At 37.9% G+C, this 15,948-nt stretch overlaps 1 protein-coding gene across 8 annotated transcripts in view; it reads left to right on the forward strand.

Annotated features, from left to right (window-relative positions):
* Positions 1-15,948, forward strand: part of DNAH9 (dynein axonemal heavy chain 9) — a 755,194-nt gene that overhangs the window by 144,715 nt on the left and 594,531 nt on the right. The window lies entirely within an intron of this gene.

Here is a 15,948-nt window from a genome sequence, read left to right on the forward strand (position 1 = left end):
TTTTAATTAGATTGACCAGTACTTTGTCTATTTTGTCTGTTTTTTCAAAGTACCAGCTTCTTTTCTTGTTTATTAGTGCAATAGTTCTATCACTTTCGATTTTATTAATTTCTCCCTTAATGAAATGAATATTCTATTTTGGCTTTCTTCTTGGGGTTTCTAATTTGTTCGCTTTCAAGTTTTTTGATTTGTATTTCTAATTCCTTGATCTCTGCCCTCCCTAATTTGTTAATACATGAACTCAAGGATATGAATTTTCCTCTGAGTACTACTTTGGCTGCATCCCGTAAGGTTTGAAAGGATGTCTCACAATTTTCATTTTCCTCAATGAAATTATTAATTGTTTCTATGATTTCTTCTCTAACTAACTGATTTTGGAGTATCATATTATTTAATTTCCAATTAATTTTTTATTTGGCTCTCCATGTACCCTTTCTGATCAGTATTTTTATTGCTTTATGTTCTGAAAAGGTTGCATTTATTATTTCTGCTTTTCTGCATTTGAGTACCATGTTTCTGTGACCTAGTGTATGATCTACCTTTGTGAATGTGCCATGTGGTGCTGAGAAGAAGGTGTATTCCTTTTTCTCCCTATTTATTTTTCTCCATATGTCTATTTATTCTAATTTTTCTAAGATTTTATTCGTATCTTTTACCTCTCTTATTTATTTTTTGGTTTGATTTATCTAAATTTAATAGTGGTTGGTTCAAGTCTCCCACTAATATGGTTTTACTGTCTATTTCCTCCTTCAATTCTCCTAGTTTCTTCATTAGAAATTTGGGTGCTATACCATTTGGTGCATACTTGTTGATTAGTGATAATCCTCATTGTCTATACTCCCCCCCTTTTTTTATTTTAATATTATTTTATTTGGTCGTTTTCATACATTATTCACTGGAAACAAAGATCGTTTTCTTTTCCTCCCCTCCCCTCCCCCCCCCCCCCGCCTTTCCCTCTCCCATAGCCGACGCATGATTCCACTGGTTATCACATGTGTTCTTGACTCGAACCCATTTCCCTGTTGTTGGAGTTTGCATTATAGTGTTCATTTAGAGTCTCTCCTCAGTCTTATCTCCTCCAACCCTGTAGTCAAGCAATTGCTTTTCAGCGGTGTTTTTACTCCCACAGTTTATCCTCTGCTTGTGGGTAGTATTTTTTTTTAGATCCCTGCAGATTGTTCAGGGAAATTGCATTGATACTAATGGAGAAGTCCATCACCTTCGATTGTACCACAATGTATCAGTCTCTGTGTATAATGTTTTCCTGGTTCTGCTCCTTTCGCTCTGCATCACTTCCTGGAGGTTGTTCCAGTCTCCATGGAATTCCTCCACTTTATTATTCCTTTTAGCACAATAGTATTCCATCACCAACATATACCACAATTTGTTCAGCCATTCCCCAATTGAAGGGCATCCCCTCGTTTTCCAATTTTTGGCCACCACAAAGAGAGCAGCTATGAATATTTTTGTACAAGTCTTTTTGTCCATTATCTCTTTGGGGTACAAGCCCAGCAGTGCTATGGCTGGATCAAAGGGAAGACAGTCTTTTATCGCCCTTTGGACATAGTTCCAAATTGCCCTCCAGAATGGTTGGATCAATTCACAACTCCACCAGCAATGAATTAATGTCCCCACTTTGCCACATCCCCTCCAGCATTCATTACTTTGCATAGCTGTCATGTTAGCCAATCTGCTAGGTGTGAGATGATACCTCAGAGTTGTTTTCATTTGCATCTCTCTGATTATAAGAGATGTAGAGCACTTTTTCATGTGCTTATTAATAGTTTTGATTTCTTTGGCTGAGAATTGCCTGTTCATGTCCCTTGCCCATTTGTCAATTGGAGAATGGCTTGATTTTTTGTACAATTGATTTAGTTCTTTATAAATTTTAGTAATTAAACCTTTGTCAGAGGTTTTTATGAAGATTGTTTCCCAATTTGTTGCTACCCTTCTGATTTTGGTTACATTGGTTTTGTTTGTACAAAAACTTTTTAATTTGATGTAATCCAGATTATTTATTTTGCATTTTGTAATTCTTTCTAATTCTTGCTTGGTTTTGAAGTATTTCCCTTCCCAAAGGTCTGACATGTATACTATTCTGTGTTCGCCTAATTTTCTTAGAGTTTCCTTCTTTATGTTCAAGTCATTCATCCATTTTGAATTTATCTTGGTGTAGGTGTACTCCCTTTTAACAGAATATATTTACCTTCCCTATACCTTTTGATCTGGTCTATTTTTGCTTTAGCTTTGTCAGCTATCATGATTGCAACTCCTGCCTTCTTTCTATCAGTTGAGGCCCAAAAGGTCTTACTCCATTCTTTAATTCTAACCTTGTGAGTATTGTGACAAGGAAATTACTTTAAAAGACTGATATATATTAACTTAAGGTCGCCAAGGAATTCAGCTATGTAATTACTAAATGAAACTCAAGTTAGCAGTCAACCTTTTATGGAGTTTTTAATTAGAAACAGGAGGAAGAAAGGTATTAGAGAGAGAGAGAGTTAGAGAGAGAGAGAGAGAGAGAGAGAGAGAGAGAGAGAGAGAGAGAGAGAGAGAGAGAGAAAGGGGAGAGAAGGGAATAGGGCTTAAATACCCCCTCTGCTTAGGCTGGGCCAAAGGCCCAAGCCCTTAGATAGCTGGGGCAAAGAAAAGAGATTAGTCCCTATCACTCATTTGGCCAAAATGGAGAAACAGTCTCAGGGGCCTCCACCTCCAGCTTCCTTCAGAGCAAGCTTCACAGAGCACAACCTCTCAGAGCAAAACCTCTCCAACCTCTCCCAGTCCTCAGACCCCGTTATCTTTAATGAAACCATCCAAGTTGCCTCCCCTCAGTTCTCACATCTACCAATCACTGTCCATGTCTTCCCTGTGCTAATGGTGGCTCTAGCTTAACCCAGGACCACCCAGAGTTCTGTGGCTTTGCACATGTCTGTTGAAGGTCATACTCTCAAATAATTAAATCTTGATCCTTTGCTGCAGCCCTTCCTAAATCTTGTTACCCTGAGTAGGGTGGAGATTGGAAGTTCTAAGACCTGGTTCTGTCATTCCAAGTATCTCTATTGTATCAATTCTAAAATCAATCATGACTCAAAGAACTTCCTGTTCTATGCTTAAGCATAGGTCAAAGCCCTTTCCATTGTTCAGCAAAAGGTTTCTGTCCTAAAGCAGTCCCAAGTAGGGAGGAGAAGGAACCTCCCATGCCAATGGGGTTCACATTCCAATAGAGTTCCCACTATCAGTAGGAAATTCCCTATAAGCATGAAACCTTCCAATGGTGAAATTTCCAACATTCACAAGTCTAAGAAATTTTAAGGTTTACAGTATCAAGTCACTTTTTTTCCCCCTTTCTTCTTGGAGGCTTGATTTTGGGACATGTGAGCCATCCCTTTAGTGGTTTTATGACACTTTCTTTTTTTGGTCTGGGGTCTGGGTGATAAGGGCGGGTTTTCTTTGAATTTAAGTTGCCTCAGACTAGTTCTTCCCAGCCTCCGAGGGTTCTTAGAGCACGGGTCCCTTTGTTCAGCCCAACTGCCCAGGCAATCAGGGCAGCCAGCCCAGGTGTTTAGCTCCTCCCAGCTGTTAATTGCAACCACCCAGAGTTCAGCTCCTCATCCCCTTGTGCTCAGCGCAGGATTCTCCTGTGAAAACAACCTGAGAGGCCATTTCCTTGCAATCTTTAGATCCCAAAGACCCTGTTGTGCCCCCCCCCCCCAGACAGAGAAGCTCCTCACTCACTCGCTGTCCCAGTGAGCTCTCTGATAGCTTACTCTGGTTTGGTGGGGGTCAGGGGGAGGGGCGGCTCAGTTCATGTTTTTGTGCAAGCTTTTCCTCCTCCTTATAGTGTGGGAATGTTCAAACCCCACGTACCTTCATTTCTGTGGAGTACTGGAGAGTCCCTCCTTTTGTCCAAAGGTGATTTTTATGCTCTTTTGAGGTAGTCTATTTTGTTCGGTGCTGGGGAGGGGAAGCGAGTGGTGTCTAGATTGCAGCCATGTTTACCCGGAAGTCCCAGAAAGACAAAATTTTAAGGATTCATTAGGGTCAAAATGTTTACATGTCTACATGTAAATGAACACCCTAATACAAATACCAACAACATGGAAATGGGTTTGAATCAAGGACACATGTGCTACCCAGTGGAATCATGTATTGGCTAGGGAGGGATGGTGGGAGGGAGAGGAAAAGAAAAGGATCTATGTTTCCAAGGAATATTGTTTGAAAATGACCAAATAAATAATGTTTAAATTGGGGGAAAAAAGGGGGGGGGAAGAAAATTTAGAGTTAATAGATTTCTTGAGAAAACTGAATAGGGATAAAAAGCAATACATCTTATTCTCAGCAGTACATGGTACATATACAAAGGTTGACCATGTACTAGGCCTTAGAATTATTGGAAACAAATACAGGAAAGCAGAAATAATAAATGCAACTCTTTCAGATCTTAGTACAATAAAAACTATACTTACCAAGGGTCCATGGAAGGCAAATTTAAAATTATTTGGAAACTAAATAATCTAATTCTTCAAAATTGATGGGTCAAAGAAGAAATCATAAAAACAATTACAGACTGCCTTAAAGAGAATGACAATGAGAAGGCAACATATCAAAACCTATGAGATACAGTTTAAGCAGTACTCAGGGAGAAAAATGTATATCCTTTAATGCCTGTATCAACCAAAAATAGAGGCCAAAGATCAATGAATTGGCCTTGCAACTTAAAAATTAGAAAAAGAACGAATTAAAACCCCCCAGATAAAAACTAAATCAAAAATCCTAAAAAACTAAAGGAGAAATTAATAAAAGTGAAAGTAAAAGAACTATTGCACTAATAAATAAGACTAGGGACTTCCGGTCAAGATGGCAGCTTAGAGAAAGCTAAAGTTCAGAGCTCCAGAAACCCTTCCTTACCAATCTCAAACTGAATGCTCCTAGGGCACAGAAATTCAAAACAAACAACAGAATAGACCCCGGAAACACTCCTCCTGGACCTGGATCAAAAGATACGGCCCCCCAAGAGTCGGAACCCTAGATCACTTGGATCTAAGAGGTAGGCAAAAGGAAGGTCCCAGGACCCATCCCCCCAACCCAGAGCACTGAATCCGAGGCAGCAGCAGGAACCTCAGAGCAGGCAAAAGGGCCTCGGGAGGCAGCTATTCTGAAGGCCGCTATTCTGAAGGCCGCATCCTGAAAACAACCTGAGACAGTTGCCGGGGCACCCAGACAGCAGGGAAACAGAGAGAGACAGGAGGAGCCTGTAGCCCCCTGACCAGATCCTTCCATCTGAGTCTCACTGAAAGTCCCTGCCTCAGGGCATACTCAGTCTGAGGTTAATCCTATCACCAGCCCTCAGAGCTCCTGGAAGCCATGGGCCCTCCCCCTCAGAGTGCAGGGTCCTCAGAAACAACAGTAACCCTCAGGGCTGGCAAAAGGGCCTCGGAGCTGAAGGCCGAATCCTCAAAACAACCTGACCCAGTCAAGGGGGCACCCAGACAGCAGGGAAACAGAGACAGATGGGGGGAGCCTGTAGCCCCCTGACCAGAGACTTCCATCTGAGTCTCACCGAAGAGCCCTACCTCAGGGCATACTCAGTATGAGGTTAATACTATCACCAGCAGAGTGCAGGCTCCTCTGGCCAGCAAAGGCATTGAAATACATCTGAAAGTGTCAAGCCAGGCGCAGAGCATAGAAGTAAGGCAACAGAGAAGCATCGGGAGGGAACTGAGGAGGGTAGTAACAGCGAAACACCAAAACACCAGCAACTCCGGGTTTCCTGGGGAAGACAGATAATTTGCCTGGGGCTAAAGCCACTGAACACCAGACAGATAACAGAAGAGCCAGCCCCCCCCCCCCCTCACTCGGATAGAGATGGCAAACAGCACAGAAGCAGAAAAGCCTCAAAAGAACAAGAAAAACAAGAAGGGGACAACTTTGGACACATTGTATGGAGCAAAAATACAAAATACAGAGGAGATAGAAGAGGAAACACAAGCAAATGCGCCGAAACCTTCCAAAGGAAATGGAAACTCTCCACAAACTTTTGAAGAATTTGAATTGAAAATGATCAAAAAAATGGAAGCCTTCTGGCAGGAAAAGTGTCAATTAATGCAAAAGAATTTCAAGCAACTACAAAACAGGTTTGACCAAACTGAAAAGAAAAACCAGGCTTTAAAGGTCAGAATTAGGCAACTGGAAGACAACGAGCAGGTAAAAGAGGAAGAATCAATAAAGCAAAGCCAAAAGATCAAGAAATTAGAAGAGAACATAAAATATCTCACGGACAAGGTGACAGACTTAGAAAATAGAGGAAGAAGAAATAATTTAAGAATAATTGGACTACCATAAAATCCAGAAATAAACAGAAAACGCAACATCGTAATACAAGATATTATCAAAAAAAATTGCCCAGAGATTCTAGAACAAGGGGGCAATACAGCCACTGAAAGAGCTCACAGAACACCCTCTACCCTAAATCCCCAAAAGACAACCCCCAGGAATGTAATTGCCAAATTCCAAAGCTTTCAAGCAAAAGAAAAAATCCTACAAGAAGCCAGAAAAAGACAATTTAGATATAAAGGAAAGCCAATCAGGGTCACACAAGACCTTGCAAGTTCCACTCTGAATGATCATAAGTCATGGAACATGATCTTCAGAAAGGCAAGAGAGCTGGGCCTTCAACTAAGAATCTGCTGTCCATCAATACTTCCAAGGGAAAGTATGGGCATGCAATAAAATAGAAGATTTCCAACTTTTTGCAAAGAAAAGACCAGAGCTCTGTGGAAAGTTCGATAACAAAAAACAAAGACCATGGAATACCTGAAAAGGTAAATATGATGGAAAGGGAAAAGGAGAAAATTGTTATCTTTTCATTTATTCAAACTCACTTCTATAAGGACTACATTTATATCAATCTATATATATATATATATATATATATATATATATATATATTAATGTATGGAAAATGTAATGTGTAAGTAGGGGGAAAAGAAAGATCAAATAGAATAATCTTTCTCACACAAAGATTCACATGGGAAGGGGAGGGGAAGAAAACTCCTATTAGAAGGAGAGGATGAGACTTTTTACTTAAACCTTACTCTCAGGGAAATCAACTCTGAGAGGGAAAAACATCCAGATCCATTGGGATCTTGAATTCTATCTTACCCAACAAGGGTAGGGAGAAGGGAAAACCAAGGTGGGGAAGGGGGGGAGGGAAAACAAAAGGGCCAGGAGAGGGGGAGGGGGAGGGAACAAAAAGGGAGGGGCTAGAAAGGGAAATATATCAAGGGACTGGACAAGGGGGACTGATTTAAAGTAAATCACTGGATTAAAAGGTTAGAGCTAAAGAAGAATGGTTAGAATTAGGGAAGGATATCAAAATGCCAGAGAATTCACAAGTCACAATCATAACTTTGAACATGAATGGGATGAACTCACCTATAAAACATAGAAGAATCGCAGAATGGGTTAGAATCCAAAACCCTACCATATATTGTCTTCAAGAAACACACATGAGGCGGCTAGACACCCACAAGGTTAGAATTAAAGGATGAAGTAAGGCCTTCTGGGCCTCAACTAATTGAAAGAAGGCAGGAGTTGCAATCATGATATCTGATAAAGCCAAAGCAAAAATAGACCTGATCAAAAGGGATAGGGAAGGTAATTATATTTTGTTAAAAGGGACTTTAGATAATGAGGAAATATCACTAATCAACATGTATGCACCAAATAACATAGCACCCAAATTTCTAATGGAGAAACTAGGAGAATGGAAGGAAGAAATAGACAGTAAAACCATATTAGTGGGAGACTTAAACCAACCATTATCAAATTTAGATAAATCAAATCAAAAAATAAATAAGAAAGAGGTAAAAGAAGTGAATGAAATCTTAGAAAAATTAGAGTTAATAGACATATGGAGAAAAATAAATAGGGACAAAAAGGAATACACCTTCTTCTCAGCACCACATGGCACATTCACAAAGATTGACCATACACTAGGTCAGAGAAACATGGCATACAAATGCAGAAAAGCAGAAATAATAAATGCAGCCTTTTCAGATCACAAGGCAATAATGTTCAGTAATGGTGCATGGAAAACCAAATCAAAAACTAATTGGAAATTAAACAATATGATACTCTAAAATCCTTTAGTTAGAGAAGAAATCATAGAAACAATTAACAATTTCATCGAGGAGAATGACAATGGCGAGACATTCTTTCAAACCTTTTGGGATGCAGCCAAAGCAGTAATCAGAGGTAAATTCATATCCCTGAGTGCATATATTAACAAACTAGAGAGAGCAGAAATCAATCAATTGGAAATGCAAATAACAAAACTCAAAAGCAATCAAATTAAAAACCCCCAGCAGATAACCAAACTAGAAATCCTAAAAATTAAGGAAGAAATTAATAAAATAGAAAGTGATAGAAATATTGATTTAATAAATAAGACTAGAAGCTGATACTTTGAAAAAACAGACAAAATAGACAAAGTACTGGTATATCTAATTAAAAAAAGGAAAGAAGTGGTGCAAATTAACAGCATCAAAGATGAAAAGGGGGACAGCACCTAAAATGAAGAGGAAATCAACGCAATCATTAAAAATTACTTTGCCCAATTATATGGCAATAAATACAGCAATCTAGGTGATATGGATGAATATATACAAAAATACAAACTGCCTAGACTAACAGAAGAAGAAATAGAATTCTTAAATAATCCCATATCAGAAAATGAAATCCAACCAGCCATCAAAGAACTCCCTAAGAAAAAATCCCCAGTGCCTGATGGATTCACAAGTGAATTCTATCAAACATTCAGAGAACAGTTAATCCCAATATTATACAAACTATTTGACATAATCAGCCAAGAGGGAATTCTACCAAACTCCTTTTATGACACAAACATGGTACTGATTCCAAAACCAGGCAGATCAAAAACAGAGAAAGAAAATTATAGACCAATCTCCCTAATGAATATAGATGCAAAAATCTTAAATAGTTTACTAGCAAAAAGACTCCAGAAAGTGATCAGAAGGGTCATCCACCATGATCAAGTAGGATTTATCCCAGGGATGCAGGGCTGGTTCAATATTAGGAAAACCATCCACATAATCGACCATATCAACAAGCACACCAACAAAAATCACATGATTATTTCAATAGACGCAGAAAAAGCCTGTGATAAAATATAACACCCATTCCTATTAAAAACACTAGAAAGCATAGGAATAGAAGGGTCGTTCCTAAAAATAATAAACCGTATATATGTAAAACCATCAGCCAATATCATCTGCAGTGGGGATAAACTAGACGCATTCACAATAAGATCAGGAGTTCAACAAGGATGCCCATTATCACCTATACTATTTGACATTGTACTAGAAACACTAGCAGTAGCAATTAGAGAAGAAAAAGAAATTGAAGGCATCAAAATAGGCAAGGAGGAGAGTAAGCTATCGCTCTTTGCAGATGACATGATGGTCTACTTAAAGAATCCTAGAGATTTAACCAAAACGCTAATTGAAATAATCAACAACTTTAGCAAAGTTGCAGGATACAAAATAAACCCGCATAAGTCATCAGCATTTCTATACATCTCCAACATAATTCAGCAGCAAAAACTAGAAAGAGACATCCCATTCAAAATCACCTTAGACAAAATAAAATACCTAGGAATCTATCTCCTGAGACAAACACAGCAACTATATGAACACAACTACAAAACACTCTCCACACAACTAACACTAGACTTGAGCAATTGGGAAAACATTAACTGCTAATGGGTAGGACGAGCCAATATAGTAAAAATGACCATCCTACCCAAATTCATCTATCTATTTATTTCCATACCCATAGAACTTCCAAAAAATTTCTTTAAATCCAGAAAAAAAACATAACAAAATCCATTTGGAATAACAAAGGATCAAGGATATCCAGGGAAATAATGAAAAAAAAAATACAAAGGAAGGGGTCCTTGCAGTCCCAGATCTCAAACTATATTACAAAGCAGCAGTCATCAAAACAATTTGGTACTGGCTAAGAAACAGAAAGGAGGATCAGTGAAATAGAATTGGGGCAAGTGACCTCAGCAAGACAATATATGATAAACCCAAAGATCCCAGCTTTTGGGTCAAAAATCCAGTATTTGAAAAAAACTGCTGAGAAACTGGAAGACAGTGTGGGAGAGATTAGGATTAGATCAACACCTCATACCCTACACCAAGATAAATTCAAAATGGGTGAATGACATGAACATAAAGAAGGAAACTATATGTAAATTAGGTAAACACAGAATAGTATACATGTCAGACCTTTGGGAAGGGAAACACTTTAAAACCAAGCAAGACATAGAAAGAGTCACAAAATGTAAAATAAATAATTTCGACTACATCAAATTAAAAAGCTTTTGTATAAACAAAACCAATATAACTACAATCAGAAGGAAAGCAACAAATTGGGAAGCAATCTTCATAAAAACCTCTGACAAAGGTTTAATTACTCAAACTTACAAAGAGCTAACTCAATTGTACAAAAAATCAAGCCCTTCTCCATTTGATAAATGGGCAAGGGACATGAACAGGCAGTTTTCAGGCAAAGAAATCAAAACTATTAATAAGCACATGAAAACGTGCTCTACATCTCTTATAATCAGAGAGATGCAAATCAAAACAACTCTGAGGTATCACCTCACACCTAGCAGATTGGCTAACATGACAGCTATGGAAAGTAATGAATGCTGGAGGAGATGTGTTAAAGTAGTGACATTAATTCATTGCTGGTGGAGTTGTGAATTGATCCAACCATTCTGGAGGGCAATTTGGAACTATGCCCAAAGGGCGATAAAAGTCTGCCCTTTGATCCCGCCATAGCCCTGCTGGGTTTTTACCCCAAAGAGATAATAAGGAAAAAGACTTGTATGAGAATATTCATAGCTGCGCTCTTTGTGGTGGCCAAAAATTGGAAAATGAGGGGATGTCCTTCAATTGGGGAATGGCTGAACAAATTGTGGTATATGTTGTTGATGGAATACTATTGTGCTAAAAGGAATAATAATGTGGAGGAATTTCACGGAGACTGGAATGACCTCCAGGAAGTTATGCAGAGTGAAAGAAGCAGATCCAGGAAAACATTGTACACAGAGACTGATACACTGTGGTACAATCAAACGTAATGGACTTCTCCATTAGTGGCAATGCAATGTCCCTGAACAATCTGCAGGGATCTATGAGAAAAAAAAACTCTATCCTCAAGCAGAGGACAAACTGTGGGAGTAAAAACACCAAGGAAAAGCAACTGCTTGACTACAGGTGTGGAGGGGATATGATTGAGGAGAGACGTTAAATGAGCACCCTAATGGAGATACTCTTGGTATCTGGCATGGAAATGGGTTCGGAGCAAGGACACATGCGATACCCAGTGGAATTGTGTTTTGGCTAGGGGAAGGGTGGCGGGAGGAGGTGGGGAGGAAAAGAAAATGATTTCTGTTTCCAATTAATAATGTTTGAAAATGACCAAATAAAATACTGTTTAAAAACAAAAATAAATAAATGAATGAATAAATGAACTACCTGCACCCAGCTTCTAAGTCTCCTGCAAAAGGAGAGCCTTCTGTTCCCCTTATGCTATCTAAAACCCTTTCCGAGGCTATCTGACTGACCCTAATCTTTCTACCAGAAATTAATAAAGAAAGGAGGAAAATCTCTCAGTTTGGCTGCTTTACTAAGAAACCAAAGTTATAGATGAAAAGCTTTGGATTACCTTATCCATTAAGATAATATCATGAATTTCTTTAGAATGAAATGCAACTTCTTTTATCTGATATTAAAAGTCCTTTATACCTAAATCATTCATTCATTTGACTTTATCTTAGTTTATGCCAAATTGTTTTTCAGTTTTCCCAAGCAATTTTTGTCAAATTTTAAGTTCTTACTCCCAAAGCATGGATCTTAGGTTTTATCAAACATTAGAGTACTATGGTCATTTACTGCTGTTTATTATGTATTTAATCTGTTTCTGGGGTGTATGGGGTGTTCAGAGAGGGGTAGTATCTCTGGTATGGAGGGCTCCTAGGGCCTGGAGCCTCTGACCCCCCACCTGACCCCCAGCTCTCACTTGTGGCTCCCAGTAGCTGCTAGCATGCGGCAGCAGCCACACCCCGGGCAAAGGCTTCAACAGGCCGGCTAAACCTTGTGAGGGTAGCCAGCGGGTCGTCATCAACCCCTGGTGAACTAGGGCTTTGCTCACCCAGCATGTGAAGACTGCTTCAACTGAACAGGTGGAAGAAACCAAGAAGGTTCAACGGCTGAGATGGCAACGCAGCAAAGCACTGTGGAGTGCTTAGGGCGTGTTGGAGCACAAAAGACAACACGGCCATCCAATGTAGCTGATGAAGTCTTCAGGTGTAACGACTTTTCGTGCCACTGGACCCAGGCTTCCAATGCCGAGAGAGTGGGACTGTCTCTGTGCATTGACTTTTCCACTTAAATCTCTTTCAGGCACAAGTGTCTTTGTGCATACTCATCTATCTTAACCCCACTCAGCATAGATGAAAAAGCACAAAGACAATTGTCATTCTCGGTTACTGAGAGACTACTACCAATCTGTTTCTAAAATCTATCACTTATTTCTTAGCCAGTGTCAGTTTTTTTTTTTTATGATTAACACTTTATATTATAGTTTAAAATATGGAACTGTTAGGTTGCCTTCCTCAATATTTTTAATTGATTTTCTTGACATTCTTGAACTTTAATTCTTCTAGATAAATTTTTTTTACTTCCCATTTTATTAATCTCTTCATTGATTTTTTTTTAAGATTTCTATTTTGGTATTTAATTAGAGATTTTAACACATCTTTTGCCAAGAAAACCCTAAATGGGGGACAGCCAAGTGACTCTGTGTATTAAGAGCCATGCCCAGAGATGGGAGGGCATGGGTTCAAATGTGGCCTCAGACATTTTCTAGCTGGGCAAGTCACTTAACCCCCCATTGCCTAACCCTTACCACTCTTCTACTTTGTAACCAGTATATAGTATTGATTTTCATATGGAAAGTGAGTTTTTTTTAATTAAAAAAAAAGAAAGAAAACCCAAATAGAGTCACAAAGAGTCAGGTATAAGAAATGACTAAATGGCAACAAATATGCTTGTGTATGTATGTATGTGTGTTTTCCCTTCTTTGAATCTAGTTAGATGTGAGTGAAATCCAACCATTGCTCCCCACACACTATTTTCCTCTCCACTGTAAAAGGTCTTTATTGTATCCTCTTCTATGTGAGATAATTTCCCCCATCCTTCCTCTTCTTCCTCCATCTCCACAGTATCCCTCTTTCTTTTTCTATATTGTTACATTATCCCAACATAATTAGCTCACTCCCACATTTTATTTCTATGTAGCCTACTTCTAACTGCCCTAATAATTAAAGAATTCTTAGGAAATACATGAATCATCTTCCCATATAGAAAGGTAAGTAAATATGCTAATCTTATTATGATTAAGTCCCTTATGATATTTCTTCCAAGTTTACCTTTTTATGCTTTTTTAGAATCTTGTATTAGAAAGTCAGATATTCTCTTCTGCGCTGGTCTTTTCATCAGGAAAACTTGAAAGTCCTCTATTTTATTAAATATAAAATTTTTCTTCTGAAGGATTATACTTAGTTTTGCTGGACTAGTGATTCTTCCTTTCCCTTCCAGAATATCATATTCCAAATCCTCCACTCCCATAAGGTGCTGCTAAATCTTGTGTGATCCCAAACTCTTATTCCATGGTATTTGATTGGTTTCTTTCTATCTGCTTGAAGTATTTTCTTTTTGACCTAGTACCTCTGGAATTTGATACATAATATTTGAATAATAATATTCCAGGGAATTTTCATTTCATGATCGCTTTCAGGAGGTGATCAGTTTATTCATTATATCAGTGGATGTAGTATATTGGGGCATTTTCCTTGATAATTTCTTGAGATGTGATATATAGGCTCTTTCTTTGAACATGGTTTTCAATTAGTTCAATAATTATTTTTTTTTAAAAACTTTATTTTATATCTTACATTAATACTAAGTATTGGTTCCAAAGCAAAATAGTGGTAAAGGCTAGGCAACTGGGGTTAAGTGACTCGACCAGGATCTCACAACTAGGAAGAGTCTAAGGCTGCATTTGGAACCAGGATCTATCCTATGTAGGCCTGGCTCTCAATCTACTGAGTCACCTAGATGCTCCTTATTTCAATATTTTAAAAATTATTTATGATCTATCTTCAAGTTTAGTTTTGTCCAATGAGATATTTCACATTTTTCCTATTTTTTCATTGTTTTGATTTTTTTTAATTATTTCTTGATGTCTTATGGAGTCATTAGTTTCCACTTATATGATTCTAAGTTTTAAGAATTTTAAGAGTTTTTTTTAAATGAACTTGTTTTTGCTTCTTTTTCCATTTAGCCAGGTAGGTTTTTTAAATGTTATTTTCTTCAGTTTTATTGTTCATCTTTCCCAAGCTGTTAATTGTCCTCTCATATATTTTCCTTTGCTTTTATTTTTTACCTAATTTTTTTCTTCTGTTCTTATTTTATTTTCTTGCATAATTTACTCTTTTTTGTTTTTTTTTAATTTTTATTAATGGAATTTATTTCCATATATCTCAGTCTCTCCCTTCTGCTCCACAGAAGGCATCATCCAGCAAATATATATATGTAAACATATATACATATATATGTGTGTACATACATTATATCTTCATGCTTTCATTTTTTAGTTCATCCTCTGGAATTCCTCAAATGTGACATCTGTAGCTATATATAATGTTCTCTTTGTTCTACTCATTTCACTCTTCATTAACTCATATAGTTCCTTCCATGTATTTTTCAACCTAATATGCTTATTTCTTGTGGTGTAGTGGTATTCTACCATTCTATCACAATTATATACCACAATTTTTTTAGCCATTTTCCATTTGAGGAACATCCCCTTGATTTACAGTTCTTTGACATCAAAAAGAGAGCTGATGTAAATATTTTGGAACACATAGATTATTTTCCTTTACCCCTGATTTCCATGGGAAACAAATTCAGCAATGATACCATGGTAGGTCTAAGGTTAAAAACAGTTTTAGAAATTATCTGGGGATAATTTAAAATTGCTCTCCAAAATGATTGGATTATTTTACAGTTCCACCAACAGTGTATTAGTATCCCTATTTTTCCACATTCCCTCCAACATTTGTCATTTTGCCCTTTTGTTACTTTAGCCAATCTTATGTATGTAAGATGATACCTCCGCATTGTTTTGGTTTCCATTTTTTAAAGCAATATTGATAGAGCATTTTTTCATTTACCTATATGTGGCTTTGATTTCTTCATCTGAAAACTGTTCATGATGGGCTTATTTTTATTCTTTGATTATGAAAATAATTTTTAGCTCTTCCAAGAATTTTTTTGGGCATATACCCAATTCCCAATTTTCTTTCCCTTTGAGGCTTTGTTTGTAATTGTTTTGACTTCATCATCTTCTTCTGAGTTTGTGTCTTGATCTTCTCTGTTACTTTAGCAAATTTTTATGGTCAGGTTCTTTTGATATTTGCTCATTTTTATGCCCTTGATTTGGAACTTTATATTAATACTGGACCCCATTCCTTGAGTGAGGAGTGGAGGAAAAGTCACTGTAATTTTGGGTGACTCACTCCTTAGATGGAGAAATAAGGGTTGAAGGTAGTGAGGAAAGGGTTGATGAAAATGGCTTCTTTTGCTCCTCCCTCCCAGACAAAATAGAGATCTCCACTCAGTGAAGGCTTGACCTTTGATGGCCATGCCGGCCCTCAAGGGCAGTGAGGAGGTCTTCTCTACCAGGAGAGGTATGTGGGACCTTAATCCAGATATGCGCTGTTTTGGGGCCCTCACAAGCCTCATGTCTTCTTGAAAACTGGCAACAAGGTGGAGTCTGCAATGGGCTTAC

The sequence above is a fragment of the Monodelphis domestica genome, chromosome 2 (assembly GCF_027887165.1).
Source record: "Monodelphis domestica isolate mMonDom1 chromosome 2, mMonDom1.pri, whole genome shotgun sequence".
NCBI classification, from domain to species: Eukaryota; Metazoa; Chordata; class Mammalia; order Didelphimorphia; family Didelphidae; genus Monodelphis; species Monodelphis domestica.